This window comes from Bubalus kerabau, chromosome 4 (genome assembly GCF_029407905.1).
Source record: "Bubalus kerabau isolate K-KA32 ecotype Philippines breed swamp buffalo chromosome 4, PCC_UOA_SB_1v2, whole genome shotgun sequence".
Lineage (NCBI taxonomy): Eukaryota > Metazoa > Chordata > Mammalia > Artiodactyla > Bovidae > Bubalus > Bubalus kerabau.
This window is the reverse complement of record NC_073627.1, coordinates 66,277,036-66,296,300: the sequence shown is the minus strand read 5'-3', so window position 1 is coordinate 66,296,300 and position 19,265 is coordinate 66,277,036. Positions and strand designations below refer to the sequence as shown.

General features: G+C 50.5%; 1 protein-coding gene across 8 annotated transcripts in view; it reads right to left on the bottom strand.

Moving 5' to 3' along the window:
• Positions 1–19,265, bottom strand: part of PALLD (palladin, cytoskeletal associated protein) — a 369,615-nt gene that overhangs the window by 223,533 nt on the left and 126,817 nt on the right. The window lies entirely within an intron of this gene.

The following is a 19,265-nucleotide window of genomic DNA, read 5'->3' as shown; positions in this document are numbered from 1 at the left end:
AGAATTAGGAGACCCCGAGGACTAAGACCAAGGCCAGCACAGGGCAGCCAGCCCTCCCGCATCCTTGACTCCACCCAGAACAGGTCACCCCAGTTCCACAGGGCCCGGAGTCGGTGTCTGACGAACAAGGCCATGAAGACCCTCCCCCAGCAGGGGCACATGCCTCCCAAGGTCAAGGTCCAGAAGCTGTCACCCCGGCTCACCCCAGTGTTTGACATGTGCCTGAGCTTCTGGCCTTGATGGTGCTGAGGGGCGGGGGGGTGCTCCTCTTTGGAAAGGCTGCACCTTTAGGGGAGAAAGACCTTCCTTTTCTCTCTCGTCCCCAAGGAGCCTCAGCCAGATTGGGGAGGCAGCCTCCTGCACCTTGAACCTTATTCCAGCCTCCAGAACCTCCAAGAGGCCAACGTGCACCTTGAGGGGTCTCGGACACATGGAAAGCAGAATGCGTGTGAGTTAAGTTCTTGTGCATGCCGGCCTGGCAGGGACCCTATGCACACGTGGGCCTGCAAGGCAAGCTTTTCCTGGGGTACTCTTGGCAAGGCCACCTGCCCCACATCCCAGTGCCGACCCTGGAGCTCAGCCTGCGTGCCTTCCAGTAGTGTGTGCAGAGGCCAGCTTACAGGGAAACAGTCAGGTCATGAGAGGTCAGCAGTGTAGGAGCTCAGTGCTCACGGGTCAGCTTGCGGCCTGTGCCCGCCTCCCATCTCGTAACCCAGACCAGGATGCCTTCTGCACAGGTCATACACATACACACACACACACACACACACACCCAACCACTGTCAACCACACAGCCACAACCACCACATACAATCACAACCATGCACACACAAAACCTGCACACACAATCACAAGTACTCACAGCCACAAACCCATACACAAGCACACACACTTGTACACACTCACAACTACACACACGCACTACACACACAACCACACACACACAACCACACACACTCATATACAACCACTCACAAGCACACACACAACCACAACCACCACACATACAAACACACACAACCACACACATTCATACAGAACCACACACATGACCACATGACCACACACACTCATATATGACATACACACATAACTGCACATACACACACAACCACAATACACAACCACATACACTCATACACAACCACTCATAAGCACACACACAACCACAACACACACACATACACAACCACACATTCACACAAAACCCCATACACATAACCACACACACTCATGCACAACCATACATATATAACTACACATACACACATATACAATCACATACCACTCTGGATTAAGCAACAGACACACACCTGGAATGGACTTCGGGGAAGAGCCTTCCACCCCTGGAAACACTGTGTCAGTTACCTGTCTGCTCCAGCCACACTGGTGACCCCTCAGGAGCAACTGCCCTCCTCCACCAAGCTGGAACGAATACTGCCTCAGAGTCTGAAGAGTTCTGTTCTCCGGGAGCCCCAGCCCAGCTCCAAGCTGGTGGAGCTGCTTCAGGGCGGGCTGGCCACACCTCATTTTATGTGGCTATCTGAACAACGAACAAAGTGGCAGGTTCCACTGCAGTGGTTTTCAGAGCAAATTACTGGCAGCAGGCATTTCATTCCAACAGGCTACATGTTTCAAAAATGTTAAAATTAATGTTAGGCTTGGATACAGACTAGAATCCTTCTCTTTGAAAAACAGATAGACTTTTAGAATGAAAAAGCTTTCAGACAAGTAGAGCCCCTCAGCCACCATTAGCCCCATGCTATATCCCACCATTTAGAGTTTATACTCTGCCTCTCCCAAAGCTACTGTGATCACACAACACACAGTTTGTGAAAACCAGCTTCAAAAGCACTTTTTCCAAGTGCTTGGCAAAAGACAAATCAAAACGAAAACTAAAACCAGTACGAGGTATCGGTTGTGGGAGGGAACAAGGCTTCCACATACGATATTTACTGGTTACAGAACATGGTAACAGTTCCTTTGCTTGCACAGCAAATAAATATGCGTGCTTTGCAGTTAAAACCTGTCACTGCTGCTAAGGCCTCCATGTGTGTGCTGCACAGGACACACCATGCTCTTTAACAGTGTCCTAGAGACTTGTCATGTGCCGGATTCTGGTTCTCAGAGCCAGGACGTGACTGGGCCGTCAGGAGCATGTGACCTCCAGCTCCCGAGAATTGTGTGAGACAGGAAGAGTGACCAGAGGCCCACTCTGTCCCTTCAAGTCTGTACTTCATGAGAAAGCCCTTCCTTGCTACCTAGCATCCTAGTGATACATCCACACTGAGGAGACAGGAGCTCAGCATGCGCTGCAGAGAGGTGCAGGGTCTATCAGTCAGTCCATCAGTTCAGTCACTCAGTCGTGTCCGACTCTTTGCGACCCCATGGACTGCAGCACGCCAGGCCTCCCTGTCCATCACCAACTCCCAGAGTCCACCCAAACCCATGTCCATTGAGTCGGTGATGCTATCCAGCCATCTCATCCTCTGTCGTCCCCTTCTCCTCCTGCCTTCAATCTTTCCAGCATCAGGGTCTTTTCAAATAGGTTGGGTCTTTTCAAATGAGTCCGCTCTTCGCATCAGGTGGCCAAAGTATTGGAGTTTCAGCTTCAGCATCAGTCCTTCCAATGAACACCCAGGACTGATCTCCTTTAGGATGGACTGGTTGGATCTCCTTGCGGTCCAAGGGACTCTCAAGAGTCTTCTCCAGCACCTGAGCTACACGTGAATGCTGTGTCACACTCATGTCTCCTCTCAATTCCTTTGCTAAGAATAATCACACTCTCCCTTAATGTTTCATTGGTCCAGCTTTTCCACCTTATATGAAGCTGGTCTTAAAAACACTTGCCCACATATGAGGTTAGGTCAATTTTTCAGGATCTGAAAAAGTTCCCAGAAACTTCTTATGGCTAAAACAATTCCTTGTGCACAGAGATGAAACTGACAGATGTGAACTCCTGAGTTCCTTGTCATGAGATGTATTGATACTGGAGGAATAGGTGGCAGGGATCTTATAGAAAAGATCTGAGAACTAGATGAGTTAGTGGTTGGGAGATTAGGAAGACTGGGCCTACAGTCTTTCTCTCAGCAAACAATGGATTGACAGCTGATGAATGAGAGTGGGTGAGAAGGTCTAAGCCTGCTGTGCTGAACACTGAAGAATGGCACAATCCTCTTGATTATGATACACTGAGGAGATTAGCCTAATTTAATCACAATAATGAGCCCTTCGGGTGCTTTTTAATTAGGATGGTTCACTGGGGATACATGAACACATTCGGGATCCCCGCCCACAAAAACTCACACACGCAAAATGCTATGTTTCTTAGTTTCTAAACAGTTTGCACCACACAATATCTTTTAAAAAACAATTTCATACTCTGTACAAAAATGTGGGTCAATAGGTGACAGAGTATTTCCTTTAAAATAAGGGCTTTCAAAACTTAGTCATATTCCTTATCTATTTGATGTGTACTAGAGGCCTCCAATGGCACCTCACTCCAGTACTCTTGCCTGGAAAATCCCATGGATGGAGGAGCCTGGTAGGCTGCAGTCCATGGGGTTGCTAAGAGTCAGACATGACTGAGCAACTTCACTCTGACTTTTCACTTTCATGCATTGGAGAAGGAAATGGCAACCCACTCCAGTGTTCTTGCCTGGAGAATCCCAGGGATGGGGGAGCCTGGTGGGCTGCCATCTACGGGGTTGCACAGAGTCGGACACGACTGAAGCGACTTAGCAGCAGCAGCAGCAGAGGCCTCCCTGGTGGCTCAGATGGTAAAGAATCCACGTGCCAATGCAGGAGATGCAGGTTAGGTTAGGATTAGATTAGGAAGATCCGCTGGAGAAGGGGATGGCAACCCAATCCAGTATTCTTGCCTGGAGAATCCCATGGACAGAGGAGCCTGGTGGGCTACAGTCCATGAGGTCAATGATTCTTTGACAGCTTTCTGAATATCCTACCCTTTCCCCTCATTGTTTATATTATCCTTATTTTTCCCACACTTCTTAGAGAAGTCATACCACTCTTTTTGTAACAAAATCCCAACTTTTGTCTGTATTCACTACAGGAGAGAGAGAGAGAGTGTGTGTGTGTGTGTGTGTGTGTGTGTGTGTGTGTGTGTTTCACAAGCTCAGTCCCCATTGTCCCCCCACCAACACAGCAACTTCTCAGCCTTTCAGCTTCTGTGCAGAGGGTCCCACCCTCTTCTGCCCTGGCATATGCTGTCCATTCTCAGTGCTGAGGGAAAACAACAAAACTAAAGGAAAATCAGCCCCTTAGGTCATTGTGCACAATCGCTATCTTTAAGTTTTCACTTTTTGTTCAAAAGTAACTCTCCTGAATAGGATGCAAAATGTGTACCTGTGATCAGTACACATAATACACAGACATTCATCATCATGACCTCCCATCTCTTGAACTGGACCCCTGCCACAGAGGAGAGGAGTAGAGATTCCTCCTCTCCCCAACCTCTTCCTCTGAAAAGTATTATTATGACTTCTAAGTGACTAAGAACTCAAAGTATTTAATAGCTCTAGCATTCTGGTAGGATTATAAAGAGATTTTCAGCCAATGACTAAAGAGTTAATCTTAGAGATTTCAAAGAAAAATGTTAAATCTGTTGCCAGGTCGTTTGCTGCAATGTTAAAGCTAAAAGAATGAGTTTGTCCAACACTCTGGAGCCTAATAATGTAATTGTAACTAATAAACTGAGGAGACAGAATGGTTCTAACACAGCTTTGCACATGATTTATTGACCCCTGTGCAATAATTCTTCAGTGGTTCATATAACCAGAATTTACAGACTTATTCCTAACTTCAGGAAAAATTGACTTCACTCTTGAACCCGATGTCTTCTTGCATCAATCTTTGAACTGCACTTATTGAACTAAAATCACAATCCTGAGAAGGCCTCCCCCAACTCCCTGGGGCAGAGAATCTGCTTGTTTAAAATTGTGACTGTATCATTTCATCTTCGGAAAGCCGTTTATAAGTATTTTATACACTTAGCAAATGATATCATCAGAACGTGCACACTGCCTGTGAAGGAGGGAAGAACGGGGTATTCAGGAAGCACTGTTGTGCTGTGTAGCTGTGACACACGGTACATGGAAGGTGTGCAGGACTCTCCGTGGAGGAGGTGGCAGAGGCCAGGGTCGGGAGTGTTCCAACTGCGAGCTGTTTGAGCGTGTAAAGAGAAGTGAATACAATGAAAAATACAAGCAAGCACTCCTACACATTGAAAATGACTAACTAATATGGGACTTGGAGAAGGCAATGGCACCCCACTCCAGTACTCCTGCCTGGAAAATCCCATGGACGGAGGAGCCTGGTGGACTGCAGTCCATGGGGTCACTAAGAGTCGGACACGACTGAGCGACTTCCCTTTCACTTTTCACTTTCATGCATTGGAGGACGAAATGGCAACCCACTCCAGTGTTCTTGCCTGGAGAATCCCAGGGACGGGGAGCCTGGTGGGCTGCCGTCTATGGGGTCGCACAGAGTCGGACACGACTGAAGCGACTTAGCAGCAATATGGTACTACTTAGGGACTGGTGTAACCTTTAAGAAGACAATTTGGCAACATTTAGATTCCCATTCATCTGAGCCGGGGGCTTCATTTCTGGAAAGTCAGGCTCATACAAGGGCACAGGACACATGACACATACATGTACATGGATGTTCATTATAACATCTTTTTAACATATTAGGAACACAATCATGTTGCCCTAAGCGTCCTTGAGAAAGGAAATGGCAATTCAACTTTGGCATCCCACACAAGGCAGGCTTTAAAAATACCTGTCAAAAGTGCATGGTCTGTCCAGTAAACCACCAGATTGGAGAAGGGACAGTAGACTTCTTGTGGGGGGGCAGACAAGAAATGCACAGCTTTTTAGTTATATTGAGAGGAGAGACTGATGCTGAGCAAACTAGAAATTTTTCACTTTCCATTTTGTAGCTTCCTGTATGATTTTTTTTTTACCATAAGCAAATATTCCTCATACACATTAAACGTGTTAAAAGTGTACAAGAAGGAAAACTAAAGAAAAAAGCATGGTACTATTAGAACCCCAAGCTATGTAGCATTTTCAAACTGAAAAGGAATCCATACTTCTGAGAACAATAAAGGAGACCTGCATTATCATTCTGTCACTTATTAACTTCCTGTGGTCTTTGACTCATATTCTATCTGTCCCCACCTTGCAAGGCTGTCACAAGGCTGAAACAAGGTAGTGCACGTCGAGCCTTTGGTATGAGGCTGGACGCACTGCACTTAAAACGGTTGCCAGCTGCTGCAACTTCAGACAAAAGCTAAGGGCACCATCCCGTGTGGGGGCAGGGCTGAATGCTCGTCCCCAGTGTCTACTCCCTGCCCCCGGCTTGAAACATCTGCCCTGACTCTATCTGCGAAGCTTCTCACCACATGCCTTCTAAAAACATGGTCCCAGCAAGGATTAAAGGGACTTGACTAAAAAAATCAAATGTTAGTAGATTGTCCCCTACACTGACATAGACGGTCTGGGACTGGATCTCGAGGTGCAAACAGATGCTGAAAAAAATTCACACCAGTCGGGGGATTCTCTTGTCTCACTTCGAAGAGTAGGTGAAAATGCCAAGTGCCCAGAAATGAGCCTTTATAGAATGTGGCACATTAAGGTTGAATTCTGCTGTTTCTCCTTAACAACCAAGCAACAGCTGACAGGAAAACTCTTGGCTCTGCTGAGTAAAGGATGCCCTGGAACCAAGACAGAGTGACGCCTGCAGGCCACAGGGGTCCAGGCCCCCTGCCTCACCTTTGGGCTGGATGGTGAAGATCCAGCTAAGAGGACACAGCAGCTCCTCCTGGACAAATGCAGATGTGGCTCCTCCAGGGGCCGCGGTGGGCAAGGGCACGAGCGCTCAGACTAAATACAATATTCCAGATAGGGCCACACAATGGGACTAGGGTAGCTGAGGGCCAGAGGTCACTTCCTGCTACAACAGTACAATGGCGCTTCCAACCAAGCTGTGCAAGAGACACCAGCACACAGTAGGAGCTTCAAGAGGGAGCCTTGAAAGCAGATGCCTGGTGTAAAAATATTCATGCTAAGAAATTCCCCTCTTTGGATGTATGAGGACGAATTGGCACATCCTTCACCTTCTAGGCAAACGTAATTTATAGTTTCTTTTCCTGAGCGCATCCTCTCCTATTTATACCCATGAGGACCAAGAAGCCTTTACTTATGACCTACTGGAGAATTCCAGTCCATCTCTACAGTGAAAGGACCCATGTTCTCCCTGCCACCTGCCAGAGTTCCAATTTTCCTCTTAATCTGTAAAGTAGCTGTTTTTAATGAATATGGATGGGTCTCAGAACTGAACTGCTGTTATTGAATGAGGAGCTTTCCTCCAGCAGTCCTGTAAACTGCTCAGAGTTCTCCTCTGTCTGGATGTCGGAGGCTCTGGTGGGTGAGAGAAAGAAGAGTAGTTAATGGGATGGCCCGATGAGAAGCGCAGCGGGAACTCTCTGGGGTGTATCAGCTCTTTATAGGAAGCAGGCAAACCAGAGAACAGGAGAGAGTTCATGTCACATCACTTTCAGAAGCTGCAGCCCCACAGAGCGCACTGAGAGGGAGAAGGGAAAGGCAGAAATAGAGCGGCATTGCTCTAAGTGCAGTGTGGATAAACAAGGAAAATGTATGAGTCTTTACCCTGGGCGTGCAAAGACAGGTGGTTACATCCTGCGGACCTGCGGGGCTTCTGTGACAGTACAGTTTGGTACACCCTCCCCCACATGTTCAAGAGCCCCTCTCCCACTCAGGCTTATTATTGGGGGATCAACTGTCAGGCTGTCTGCCTAACAGCCTTAGAAACATCTAGTCTTCTGTAAAATTTTAATAAACCTGCACACTGAAGAAAAACTGAATAATATATTCCCTATAAAAAGTGACCTGGAGAATCTCATTTGCATTGTAAATAGAGTCAGCCAAACCTTTTTGAATAACTTGACTGAGTGTCCAAGGAAATATTTTAATTCTAACTTTTACCCTTTTTCAGGACCTCTTATGGGTTTAAAAGGCTACTACAAAAAATGGGCAGAATGCCTAAACAAACATTTCTCCAAAGACGACATACAGATAGCCAATAGGCACATAAAAAGATGCTAACATCACTATTAGAGAAAGCCAAAGCAAAACCACAGTGACGTATCACCTCACACCAGTCAGAGTGCCCATCATCAAAAAGTCCATGAACAATAAATGTTGGAGAGGGTGTGGAGAAAAGGGAACCCTCTTACACTGTTGGTAAGAATGTAAATTGGTGTAGCCACTATGGAGAATAGTATGGAGGTTCCTCAAAAAACTAAAAGTAGAGCTACCATATGTTCCGGCAATCCCATTCCTGGACATAGATCCAGACAAGGTGGGGTGGGATGGAGGTAGAAGAGGGAGGGGATGTATGTATACATGTAGCTGATTCACTGTTGTATAGCAGAAACACAACACTGTAAAGCAATTATATTTCAGCAAATTAAATATATACATATATATGCATCTCAACATTCACTGCAGCACTAGTCATGATACCCAAGACATGGAAGCAACCTAAGTTCAACAATAGATGAATGGATAAAGATGTGGTACATATATACAATGGAACACTACTCAGCCATAAAAGCAATGAAATAATACCATTTGTAGCAACATGGATAGACCTGGAGATTATCATACTAAGTAAAGACAGACAGCCAAAGAGTAATACTATGTGATATCACCTACATGTACAATCTAAAAAAATGATACAAAGGAATTTATTTACAAACCAGAAACAGATCACAGACTTAGAAAAAAAAATATGGCTACCAAAGGAGAAAGGCTGGGGGGCAGGGATAAATTAGGAGTGTAGGGTTAACATATACACACTACTATAAATAAAATAGATAACCCACAAGGACCTACTATATAGCACAGGTAACTCTGCTCAATATTCTATAATAACCTAACTGGGAAAAGAATTTTAAAAAAATAGGTGCATATACATGTGTAACTCGGTCACTTTGCTGTCCACCTGTAACTATCACATTGCTAATCAACTATCTTCCAATATAAAATTAAAAAAAAATGTTTAAAGCCTACTGAGGTATGCAGTTCCTTTTATACGTGATGATCAGCAAGCACCTCTAAGAAGGCTGAAAAAAAGAGGGTCCATGAGAGAGACTGACACAGCTTCTCAGTGGGGACCTTTCCAGTTTCCTTCTTTCTTTCCCAAACTATTTTGACTACATAAATTGAGAAGCAGATTATTTTTTCATAATATTTTACATATAGGTATACTTTTTTGTGCTATTTACCTAAATACCTTCCATTTTTTTTTGAGGACTAAGATCCTATCATATTTAGACTATTATGTAGAGAAGGTATCTGTAATTTTTACATTGTAATACATGTTACATGTCATGGAGCACTATACTCTTGAATGACGAGACTCCTGCAGACGTTACCCTAACCTACTGAGATGATCTACTGCAACCGTCAAGGCTAAGACACTGTTTATCTTGTGGCCGTTTCTGGCATCTCTGCTTGGAGCTCTGGACAGCAGTCTGCTGCCTGTGACATCAGAGAAAAGCAGGGGCCTTCGGCAGCGTGGTGGCGGAGGCCAGATCTCGATTCACCCTTGGAAGGCTGTGTCTACCACTTCACCAGTGGTGCCTGAAGACCAGTCTAATAATCTCATGTTGGAGTCAGCAGGGATTCTGGAGAGAAGAACATTCTGGGGTGGATGGTAACGAGCCACGGAGGGACAGGTGACCACCGCCTTAGAGCGGCAGCCCTGTGCCCCCAGCATGCGTGCCAAGGCCTGGGCACACACCCGCTGCAGTCCTGTGTGGGGGTGGGCTGTGGGGCCCCTCTGGCACCAAAGGGCTCATGGTCAGGCCCCACAGCCCTCCTCCACAGGGAGCCCCCCAGGAAGGCCGCCTGGGGGTCTTGCCTGCTTTTCCTGAAACTGCAGGTGACACTCCTTATCTAGCAGAAAGAAATACTATCTCTGTGACAAAGAAGGAGCACTCCAGGGGTGGTTGAGAGTGACCGTGAGCAAGGGTGTCCAGCACAGAGTCCCACGTGGACTCACACTGCCATGTCCTGTCCTGCATCACCAACAGCCTTCATCAACCCCCACACAGGCTGGGTGGTGGGAGAGGACAGGCGACCCACCAGAAAAGCCTGTTCATGGAGAGGATTCAAGGACACCCCCCCCCCGGCCCCCATCTAAACCCCAAGACAGACTCGGCGCTCCACCAAGGCCTAAAGGACACCACTGTCCAGAAAGCTGTCCAGCTCGTGCCCAGCACCTGCAGCCAACAGCGGCCCTCATGTAACCGCTACCCTCTTTGAAGGCTCCACGTGGCTCAGAAAGGAGACTGGCCTCCAGCAGCGAGGGCTCTGCACTGGGCAGGAGCCTGGCTCTGTCCTTCCCTCCAGAGACTTGGCAGGTTCTGAGCTCTGGTCCCGTGGGGGCCAGATGGGTGCTGACGGCACCTCGGTCACAGGAGAGTAAGGGAGACGATACATGGACAGCAGCCGCCGACGGACCCAGTGCAGACTAACCACGAGAGCTGAGAGCCCCCGAGACGCCCAGTGCAGACAGCACCACGAGAGGTGAGACCCCACGAGATGCCCAGTGCAGACTGCACCACGAGAGGTGAGCGCCCCCGAGACGCCCAGTGCAGACTGCACCACGAGAGGTGAGAGCCCCCGAGACGCCCAGTGCAGACTGCACCACGAGAGGTGAGAGCGCCCGAGACGCCCAGTGCAGACTGCACCACGAGAGGTGAGAGCCCCCAAGATGCCCAGTGCAGACTGCACCACGAGAGGTGAGACCCCCCGAGACGCCCAGTGCAGACTGCACCACGAGAGGTGAGACCCCCCAAGATGCCCAGTGCAGACTGCACCACGAGAGGTGAGAGCCCCCGAGATGCCCAGTGCAGACTGGACCACGAGAGCTGAGGCCCCCCGAGACGCCCAGTGCAGACTGCACCACGAGAGGTGAGACCCCCCGAGACGCCCAGCGGGTACTCTGCTTGGCCCCCCGTTTCCACGAGGTCACCCCCGCCTGCAGGCAGGCACCTCCCCTGAGCTGTCACCTGGCTGCCTCTGACACCCCTCACTAGTCTGCTTTCCTAAACGTGCCAGCTCATGGAGGGGAATTTTGCTTTTTCAGCAGAGTTTCAAAGTGCCCCGGCAGGACACTGGGGGTCTGGACGCCTGGCTCAGGAGAGCCTCATGCTGTGATGATGACCAGGATGAGTGCACTGGACACCGGACCAGGCCTGCAGTGAGCCGAGGCACGGAGCCACAGCCTGACCAGGGACGTTCCGGCCATCACCCGGCCATCACCACTAACGCCACAAACGCCAGTTTCTGGATTCCAAGTTGTTGGTTGCTTACATGTCACAACCAAAAGAAAAAATAATTGTTTCCTGTGAATTATGCTCGAGTCAGACAATCTGGGTATGAATTCTGCCCAAAAGCAATACTTCCCCAGTGGTTAGCAAACCAGACTGCGTTTCCTTTTCGGTTTAATTTGACCCAATTAAGGACAGGGAGGAGAACTCTGCCGTAATGCTCTGAGAGCCTTTAACAAGTATTCCTTCATAGCTGGCCAAGTCATAACATAAAAGGGAACTGCTTATTTCAGCAAAACTTTGGCTCTCATGTTTGGATAATATTCCAAGGCTCCAAATGGAGCTCCACCAAGGTCCAAACATTCCTCTCCCTGCGGCCCAAACACCGAGCTGTCTCCTTACAAGCTCTCACCTCTGCTCACAAGGTGACGTACATACCTGACAATCACTCAGGAGCTTCTATTTGGAAATTTCCCTCCTGGGGGTCACAGGACAGCCAGGACCAAATGGGAGAAAACACCTTGTCTTTGCATTGTGCCCTTGACTGTGAGAGTATCTGAGTCCTTCCTGTCACTATCACAATCTTTGTGTTTCTTAAGAAATCTGCAAAGAGCCAGCCTGTTGTGAGGGCGGCAGCAAGTGGAACATGTACCCCCTCCCCCCAGCCTGGGAGGCCATGGGTCCATGGAAAGTGTCAGCCACACTGTGAGTCTGCTTTGATCCCAGAAACCTTTTCCTCCAGGGCTGCTCTTCCTCCATGATTAAGCACACATGAAAGGATCTAACGAGGAACCTCACAGATTGGAGAACCCCAAGCCTTCGGTGACTTCCAGAGGGCAGGAACAGGGCCATGAGGAGAGAGGCTCCAAGGGCCCAGACATGGGGAAACGGAGCCCTGTGCAACCACTCAGATGGATGTCTGATGTCTGATCAGGGAAGGGTCATGAGACATACGCTGTGGAGAGGAGTCAGCACCATGCCCGGTGGGCTGTGGGCCCCGGCGGATGCTGATCACACTGTTCCCTGGGCACCTGCTGGCCCACTGGACTCAGCAGGCTTTCAAAGAACAAGAGCATGAGCTTTCAGAGTGGCAGGACCCCAGGAGGTTTCTTTCTGAGGGAGCTGGCTGGACTTTCTCTCAGAGAGGCCAGTAAGTGATGTCCAGCTTGGGTGCCCGGGTCCGGAGGGGTCCCCAGAGGGACCGGCCGGGGGGGAGTGTCATCACAGGACTCTGCTGACTCAGGTGCGGGCCCACCGTGTGGCTGCGCCTGGATGGGCTCCGGGAGGCAGGCTCTCTGATCGGGAGAGATGGACAGAACCTGGGGTCACAGCTCCCCAGGAGCCGAGCGGGGCGCTGAGGCAGGAGTTCAGCGAGGGAAGCGCAGGGCCTGAATGAAAGGGTGAGCCAGGGCTGGCCAGTCTGTGGCCAGTCTGCGGGCCACAACTGGGTCCTGGGGGTAGGGCGTCCATGGCTGGCTTCTGTGCCAGCTTCGTTACAGGGAACAGGTGGGTCAGAAACTAAGGTCCCACAAGCTGGGAGGTGCGGCCAAAAATGTCAAGAAAGGAGAGTTTAAGGGACAGTTTCTTCTGATGAGATAACACCTCAGGAGCGCTTGGGAAATACAGATTCCAAAGCTCCCCTCGAGCTTCAGGAATCAACACCATTTGGAGTCAGAGCCTGGGAATCTGTGTTTGTGCCAAGCAACACCCCTCCCGCCATGTCCCAACCATGGGATTTTTAGGAATTCTAAAGCTTTAAGCCCACCGAAGCCTGTTCAAGCACAAGGAACTTAAAGGCAGGAAACTTGCTCAGTTACAAGCATAGCTGTGCGACCCTGGGGGTCACTGGACCTCATGAGCCTCAGCTCTTCATCTGTAAAGTGGGGACAATGCACTTCTTCACAGGACAGTGCTTGGGCTGATGGAGAGCACAGTGCAATCTGTCAGTGTGAAGGTTTATGATTATCGTGTTTTCGAGCCCAAGTGAAATCTCGCAGGCTTCCAGCCCTGTAGCTAAGACAGCTCTGGGTTTCGGTCACTATCTTTGAACTGACGTCCCTAAGGGGGTCGGTCCTTGGCTGTGGGTCTCCTGGAAGGCCCTCCAAAGGTCTGTCATTTCAGCCAGCACTTTCCACTCTGCCTGGTGGTCGGTTTGAAGGCCCTGTGCTGTGGGATGGATGGATCTATGCTTTTCAAATCCTGGAGTCATGAGGGAGAAGGGCTTTGAGGGGCAGTAGTCTCAGGGGTCAGCTCCCACAGGGGTAAATTCCAGGGACATCTGATGTGCTAAGCTCCTTGGGACAGTAGCTGGCGTGAAGCTCTAAGAAGCAGAAGAGCAGGATCAGAGGCCCAGGGCAGCTGATGAATGTGAGACGTGGTCAGGAGCAAAGGAAGGAGCAGCTCCACAGGGAGGCTCCAGACGACCACTGGAGGAGATGATCGTCATCACATACGGGCCGAGCCATGTCCAGCAAGCGAGGAGACGGCTCATGACGACAAAGTGAGGCTCGGCTGCCACTCACAGCCCGGGGGAGTCAGCCATACCCCCAAGGCCCAGGGGGAAGGCAGTGTCAGGCCGGGGTCGCTGCCACACCCTGTGCAATGCCTCTCACGGCTTGAGAGGCCTGGGGCGCTGGACACAGCTCGACAGACAGAAAGAAAGATGATGGAGCTGCTGGCGAGCAGAACTCTGAGATAAAGCAAAGTGATCTGGTGTCATTTAACCCAGAGGAGGAGCCAAGGTCAGACGCAGAATCCAGAGTGACCGTGGCTCTTCACACCCCGAGGAGGAGGCCAGTTCAGTGGGATATGTTAAGGAAAAGTATATGTTTATATAAGTATATGTTTATACTTAACATAAGTATATGTTAAGGAAAAGAAAGCACGGTTTGTGATGAGCGTCCCAAGTGTGGTCAAGCTTGCAAGGCAAAAGAAAGATCCCTTTCCCAACCTGGGCAGGCAGAGATGATGAAACATCAACTCAAACCACAGTGAAAACCGGAAAGGAAGATGGTGCCAAGTGGCTTCAGAATCAGCCCTGGCCCAGAGCTGGGCTTGGGGACAAGCAGTTAACCTCTCTGTGCCTGCGTTTCCGCGTCTGTAAAGTAGGGTCATGGTCCAGAAGGCCTCCCAGGTCCTTCCTCCTCAGCCTGCAAAGTCACCTTCTGTGGGCCCTGGGGGAACATGGCGTCTGTGTTTAATAACATGCTAAAGATTCTCCTTCAAGGAAGCAAAGACAGGACCCGTGCAGTGGGGGTGGAGGCCTGATCTGGGCTTGGAGACCAGCTGCACAGTCCTGCGGGGCGTCCTCTGCTTCTGGGAGGACAGGAAGGGAGAGGAGACACAAGTGGAAAGGAGCATGGGGAGGCCAAGGAGCCAGCTGGGACTCGGAGGGTGCAGGAGGCTGTGGTCGGGCAGCAGCGGAGAGGAGGAGCCTGTCCAGCTGACAGGCCACTGCGGGAACACGGGGGAGGGGCTGTGCCCGGCAGGAAAGGCCCCGGGTCTCCGCACGGGACTGGGTGGGCTGCCCGGGTTTCCGTTTTCCCTCTGCTGTTTATTAGCCCGTGATCTTGGGCAAAATGCTTATCCTCATTAGAACATCATTTCCACGTAATAAAATGGGGGTAACAGATCCACTTCATGGTGTTTTCGTGAGGATTAAACATGATTATGTGCCTGACACGTAGCAAGGACGGAAAAACCACCATCATTCTGAGGTGGGCCTGCAAATGGAATTAAGGCAGAGAAAAAAGAAACCTCCGTGACTCACAGCTCAAAGACAAGACCTGACGCCGGGCTGCTTCCGCAGACGTGGACGGTTCTCCCCGCTCCTCCCTCGGATCCCAGGAGCACCGAACTTCCTGGGAGGGGGTGCTATTACTTCCCCACTTCAGGGCGGGGACACTGAGGAGCAGGGCAGCTGAACCTCAAGGCGCTCAGCTGTAACTGAGCTGTTGAGATGGCGCCATCACTCAGGCTCCTGGATCCAAAGTTGCTCCCGTTCTCCCAACATCTAACCCCGGGAGAGAAACCAGGAGAAAGTGGGAGGTAGACACGTCTTCTAAAGTGACAACCTAGTCAGCTGAGTAATTTGGGAACAGGAGACTGAACTGGTCGTTCCTCCAATGACCCTGAGCCTTGGAAGCCCGCCAGAACCCACCTGGCACTGGGAAGGCAGACGGGCTGGGGCTCCTCCGGGCAGGCCCAGCAGGTACTGTCGCAGGGACGAGCCTGTCCTCCCTGCCCCACGCAGAGGGTGGGCGTGAGCGGCCAGCTCTCATACTCCCAGTCGAACAGCAAGCCTGTGCTGTCTCTGAGCAGACCCCCGGGCCCCGGGCCACGGTCACAGCTCTCCCAAGCCCCGAGGGAACTGGAGGGTCTTTCCTGAACCACTCTGCTCTTTCTCCCTCTTGGCACAACGACCCCTGCTGAGCTCTCCCCACTGGATGCCCCCCAGGCCCAGAGCCTGTCCAGGACTGGCCTCTCCTGTTCCACCTCCTCCCCCGGGGATGGGACTCTGTCTGCTGAGGCCGGACACGCAGCCCTGGGCCTCGATGCTGGGCCCTCATCCCTCATCTCCCTTCTCTCCGGAATGCACTCACACTCTCCGGCTCTGGGATTATTAAAAATAATAATAATAATAAAGCGAGGTGGGGGGAGTATTTTCTTTTCAAAATTTTAGATAGAGTCCTGCTGGAAGCAAGCAACATGACTAAATGACTTCTTAGAGTCCCTTCCAGCCAGTGATTCACCAGACCTAGAATTTAAGCTGGAATGGACTGTTATATTCTAGGCCAAATGTCTCATTTTTGCAAATAAGGAGAGTGCAGTCCATGAAGGTTAAGAGTCGTGGGGTCCACTTGCTGCCGTGGAAGGAGCACAAGGTCTGAAGCTAGACGCTCCGTGTCTGACCAGACTGGACCGGCCTCACGCTGCGTGCCCTGGAGTGGGGAAGACGCAAGGATGCTCTGCTCCTCCTGCCTCTGCACCTCATCCTGGCAGTCAGATGACAGCACACCCGTGAAGGACACGAGGCGACGTCATGAACTGGTCCATCAACATGAAGCGGTTTGCTCAAGGTGGCCCTGGATGAACGCTGTCGTTTGAGTCTCATCACACACTGCTGCCTTCTTGACATTTCGCCAGGGCTCTGGCTGTTTTTTCTCATAAACCATACTAATTTGACCTCCACAAGCGTTCCTTTAAGCCCCTCGAGGCACAGACTCAAACAGACCAACTTGGAGGAAGCTCAGCCTTCCACCGCCTTGGGGTCATGGCCCTCTGACCTAGATCCAGAACTGCCCAGGGACAGGGCGCGCTTTCCCCGGAGCCCTCCCGCTGCTGCAGGCCAGGCTGGGTCCTGGGGGCACTGCTTGGTGGTCTGTAGAGGACTGTTGGGCCACAGCCTGTACCCTGAACACTGGAAGAGGTCGGCAAGCTAGGTAACAGATACTGCCTCCTCCAAGCTCACACTGGATAGAGCTGGGAACTAGCTCAGCCACAAGAGCTGGCTCACTTGCCGGTTTGTGGTCGGGCACAGAGGAGAGGCAGGAGACGGCAGCCGGGCCCCAGGGGATGACGCATGGACCTCCGAGGGCTCTACGCCCCCACCCCACCACTGCTGGAGCCTGGAAAGAGCATCCATGCCCGTCGGCTGATCACGAGGTGAGGCGACCTCGGCAGGTGGGCCAGCGCCAGCTCTACACTCTTCCCAGGCAACGTGCATCCTGCCACTGCAACCGCCTGGCCCACGGGGCCACAGGGGCAGCCTGGACCTGCCCCTTTCTTCCCTGACAGCCCTCTAAACTTGACACGGGGTGCCTCCCCTTCATCAGAGAGAGCCAAGCCTCTTCTCTGACAATGGTTTCCGGCCCGTGAACAGCCCAGCAGAGAAATCCTGTGTCCCCTGCTTTCTGAAGCATGAAAACTGTGTCACGTTTCAGGAATAATGCTGAGGTCAGGCCTACAAGAAACAGACAATATAGATCTTTTGCTCTAAGCAATAAAAGAGCAAAAAATGGGGAAAATCCCATGAGCCAGTTCAGCCAACAATTTTCACGTTGAAAAAAAAAAGTTAAAAGTCCAAGCTGGAGCCATGTGGATACATTTTCTTTACCCTATACTTCAGGCGCCCATAACCTTCCTTTTAAATCATCTCCAAGCAGCCCCAAGTCACGCCAGCCGCAAATCACGAGGTGGCTTTGGTCTCGCGGCAGTGGAATGTTCTGCAGCGGACGGGCTGCTTCCCGGGCGCCGGGGGGGAGCCCCCAAACCCGCGAGGCTGAGAGCACGCATGACATCAGAGCTCAACCATCCAGGAAGGGGCTGCGCAGGCCGCAAACCACAGCGGGCAGATAAAGCAGGGAACAGCCTTGCTTAGGAAAACATTCGCGAATACCACAGGCAGCTGGCAGAGGCAAGTTTAATTACATTCACAGAAAGCCACTGTTTCCTCCGCCCCACAGCCCTGGTGCCGACCAGCAAGTGGGGAGAGCCCGGCAGCCCAGCCGGCATAGAGGGCCAGAGGAGCCCAGCGGATCACCACTTCCCCCCATCTGCGCTCTGTGTCACGCCTTTATTGGCCCCAGCTGTGGAGTCGCTCAATAGGCTCTGAAAGGGTTTTCAAGCGAACTAGACCTCAGGAGTAACCTATCCTTCAATTTATAGCTGGAGATCAAGAGCATCCATTATTCAATTCATGATTAATTGACAAGGCACCAAGAGCATCCTGGGCATAAATGAAGCCGCAGCGACTGCCATCTGCCTTCACATCAGGGGCCACTGCAGCTTTCACTCGTTTATTTATTTATTGTTTTTAAAGGAAGCGTTCAAAGAGTTAACTATATAGTGTTTGAAGGGCTGGTAAATGTACTGGATGTGCCTCTGGGCACCTCAGAGGAACAACGTTCAACAGACATTGGTAAAGCATGATTAAAGCTCAAGGGGAAAAATGGTCCAAATAAAAATGCTATCTTAAAGAGTATTTAAGTGGCATCTTACAGTAACTGCTAAAGTGGGAGTCTCAGGAGAGACTGCAGAATCTTTTATGAGACAAGAAGGATATGCCTGAAGAGTTCCCTTGGCTTTTCTAATTTTAGCCCCAGAGAGCATGGCTGCTGCTAATTCCAGTCTATGATTCCACCTAAGTGAAGGATTACCAATATCAAGAAGGGAAAACAGGCCCAGTGAAACCACACTACAAAAAAATAAACAAGCAACAAATGAAAACACTGCTGATCAAAGCAGGCCTCATTCTTAAAGGAACAGTGAAAAATTACACTGTCATTAGTGGCACTAATGTCCAGTGCCTAGTCTTTTCATGCTATTTTATAGCCTGGTACTGCATTGGCAGTAACCTTCACCAGAACCCACTGTCCATTTCAGGAGGAGGTGAGGGGAGGGCCCTAGTGCACGTTCATAATATCTTCATGGAACCTCTAAAACAATGGCCCGAGAAAAACGCAAGGCTCCAGAGTTGATGAAAATAACCTGTTTGCCTTTGTTAGGAGCCAGGACCTGCCTTTAGAAATTGCTGGGGTCATGAGATCTCTTGTAGGTTTACTGGGAGCAGAAACAAACAAGCACCCACTGAGCTCCCCCTGGAAGAGTGAGAAGGGCCATAAAAGTCTTTTCATCATGTGGAAAGAGACTCAGGGTAACCTACCAGCATGTTTCACAGCATTCCAGTACCCTGAGACTCTCTCCTTCCTCTCCTCAGGCAGTCCTCCCCACCCCCAGCCCATCACTGCCACCACGGTCACCCTCGGCCACCCACAGACCACCTGCCCAGCAGGAGGGCAGTGACTTCAACATCCCTGTGAGCCCAGGTGTCAGGGTCTTCACGTTCATGGCACAGGAAGTTTGGGGGAAACCTCTTCAT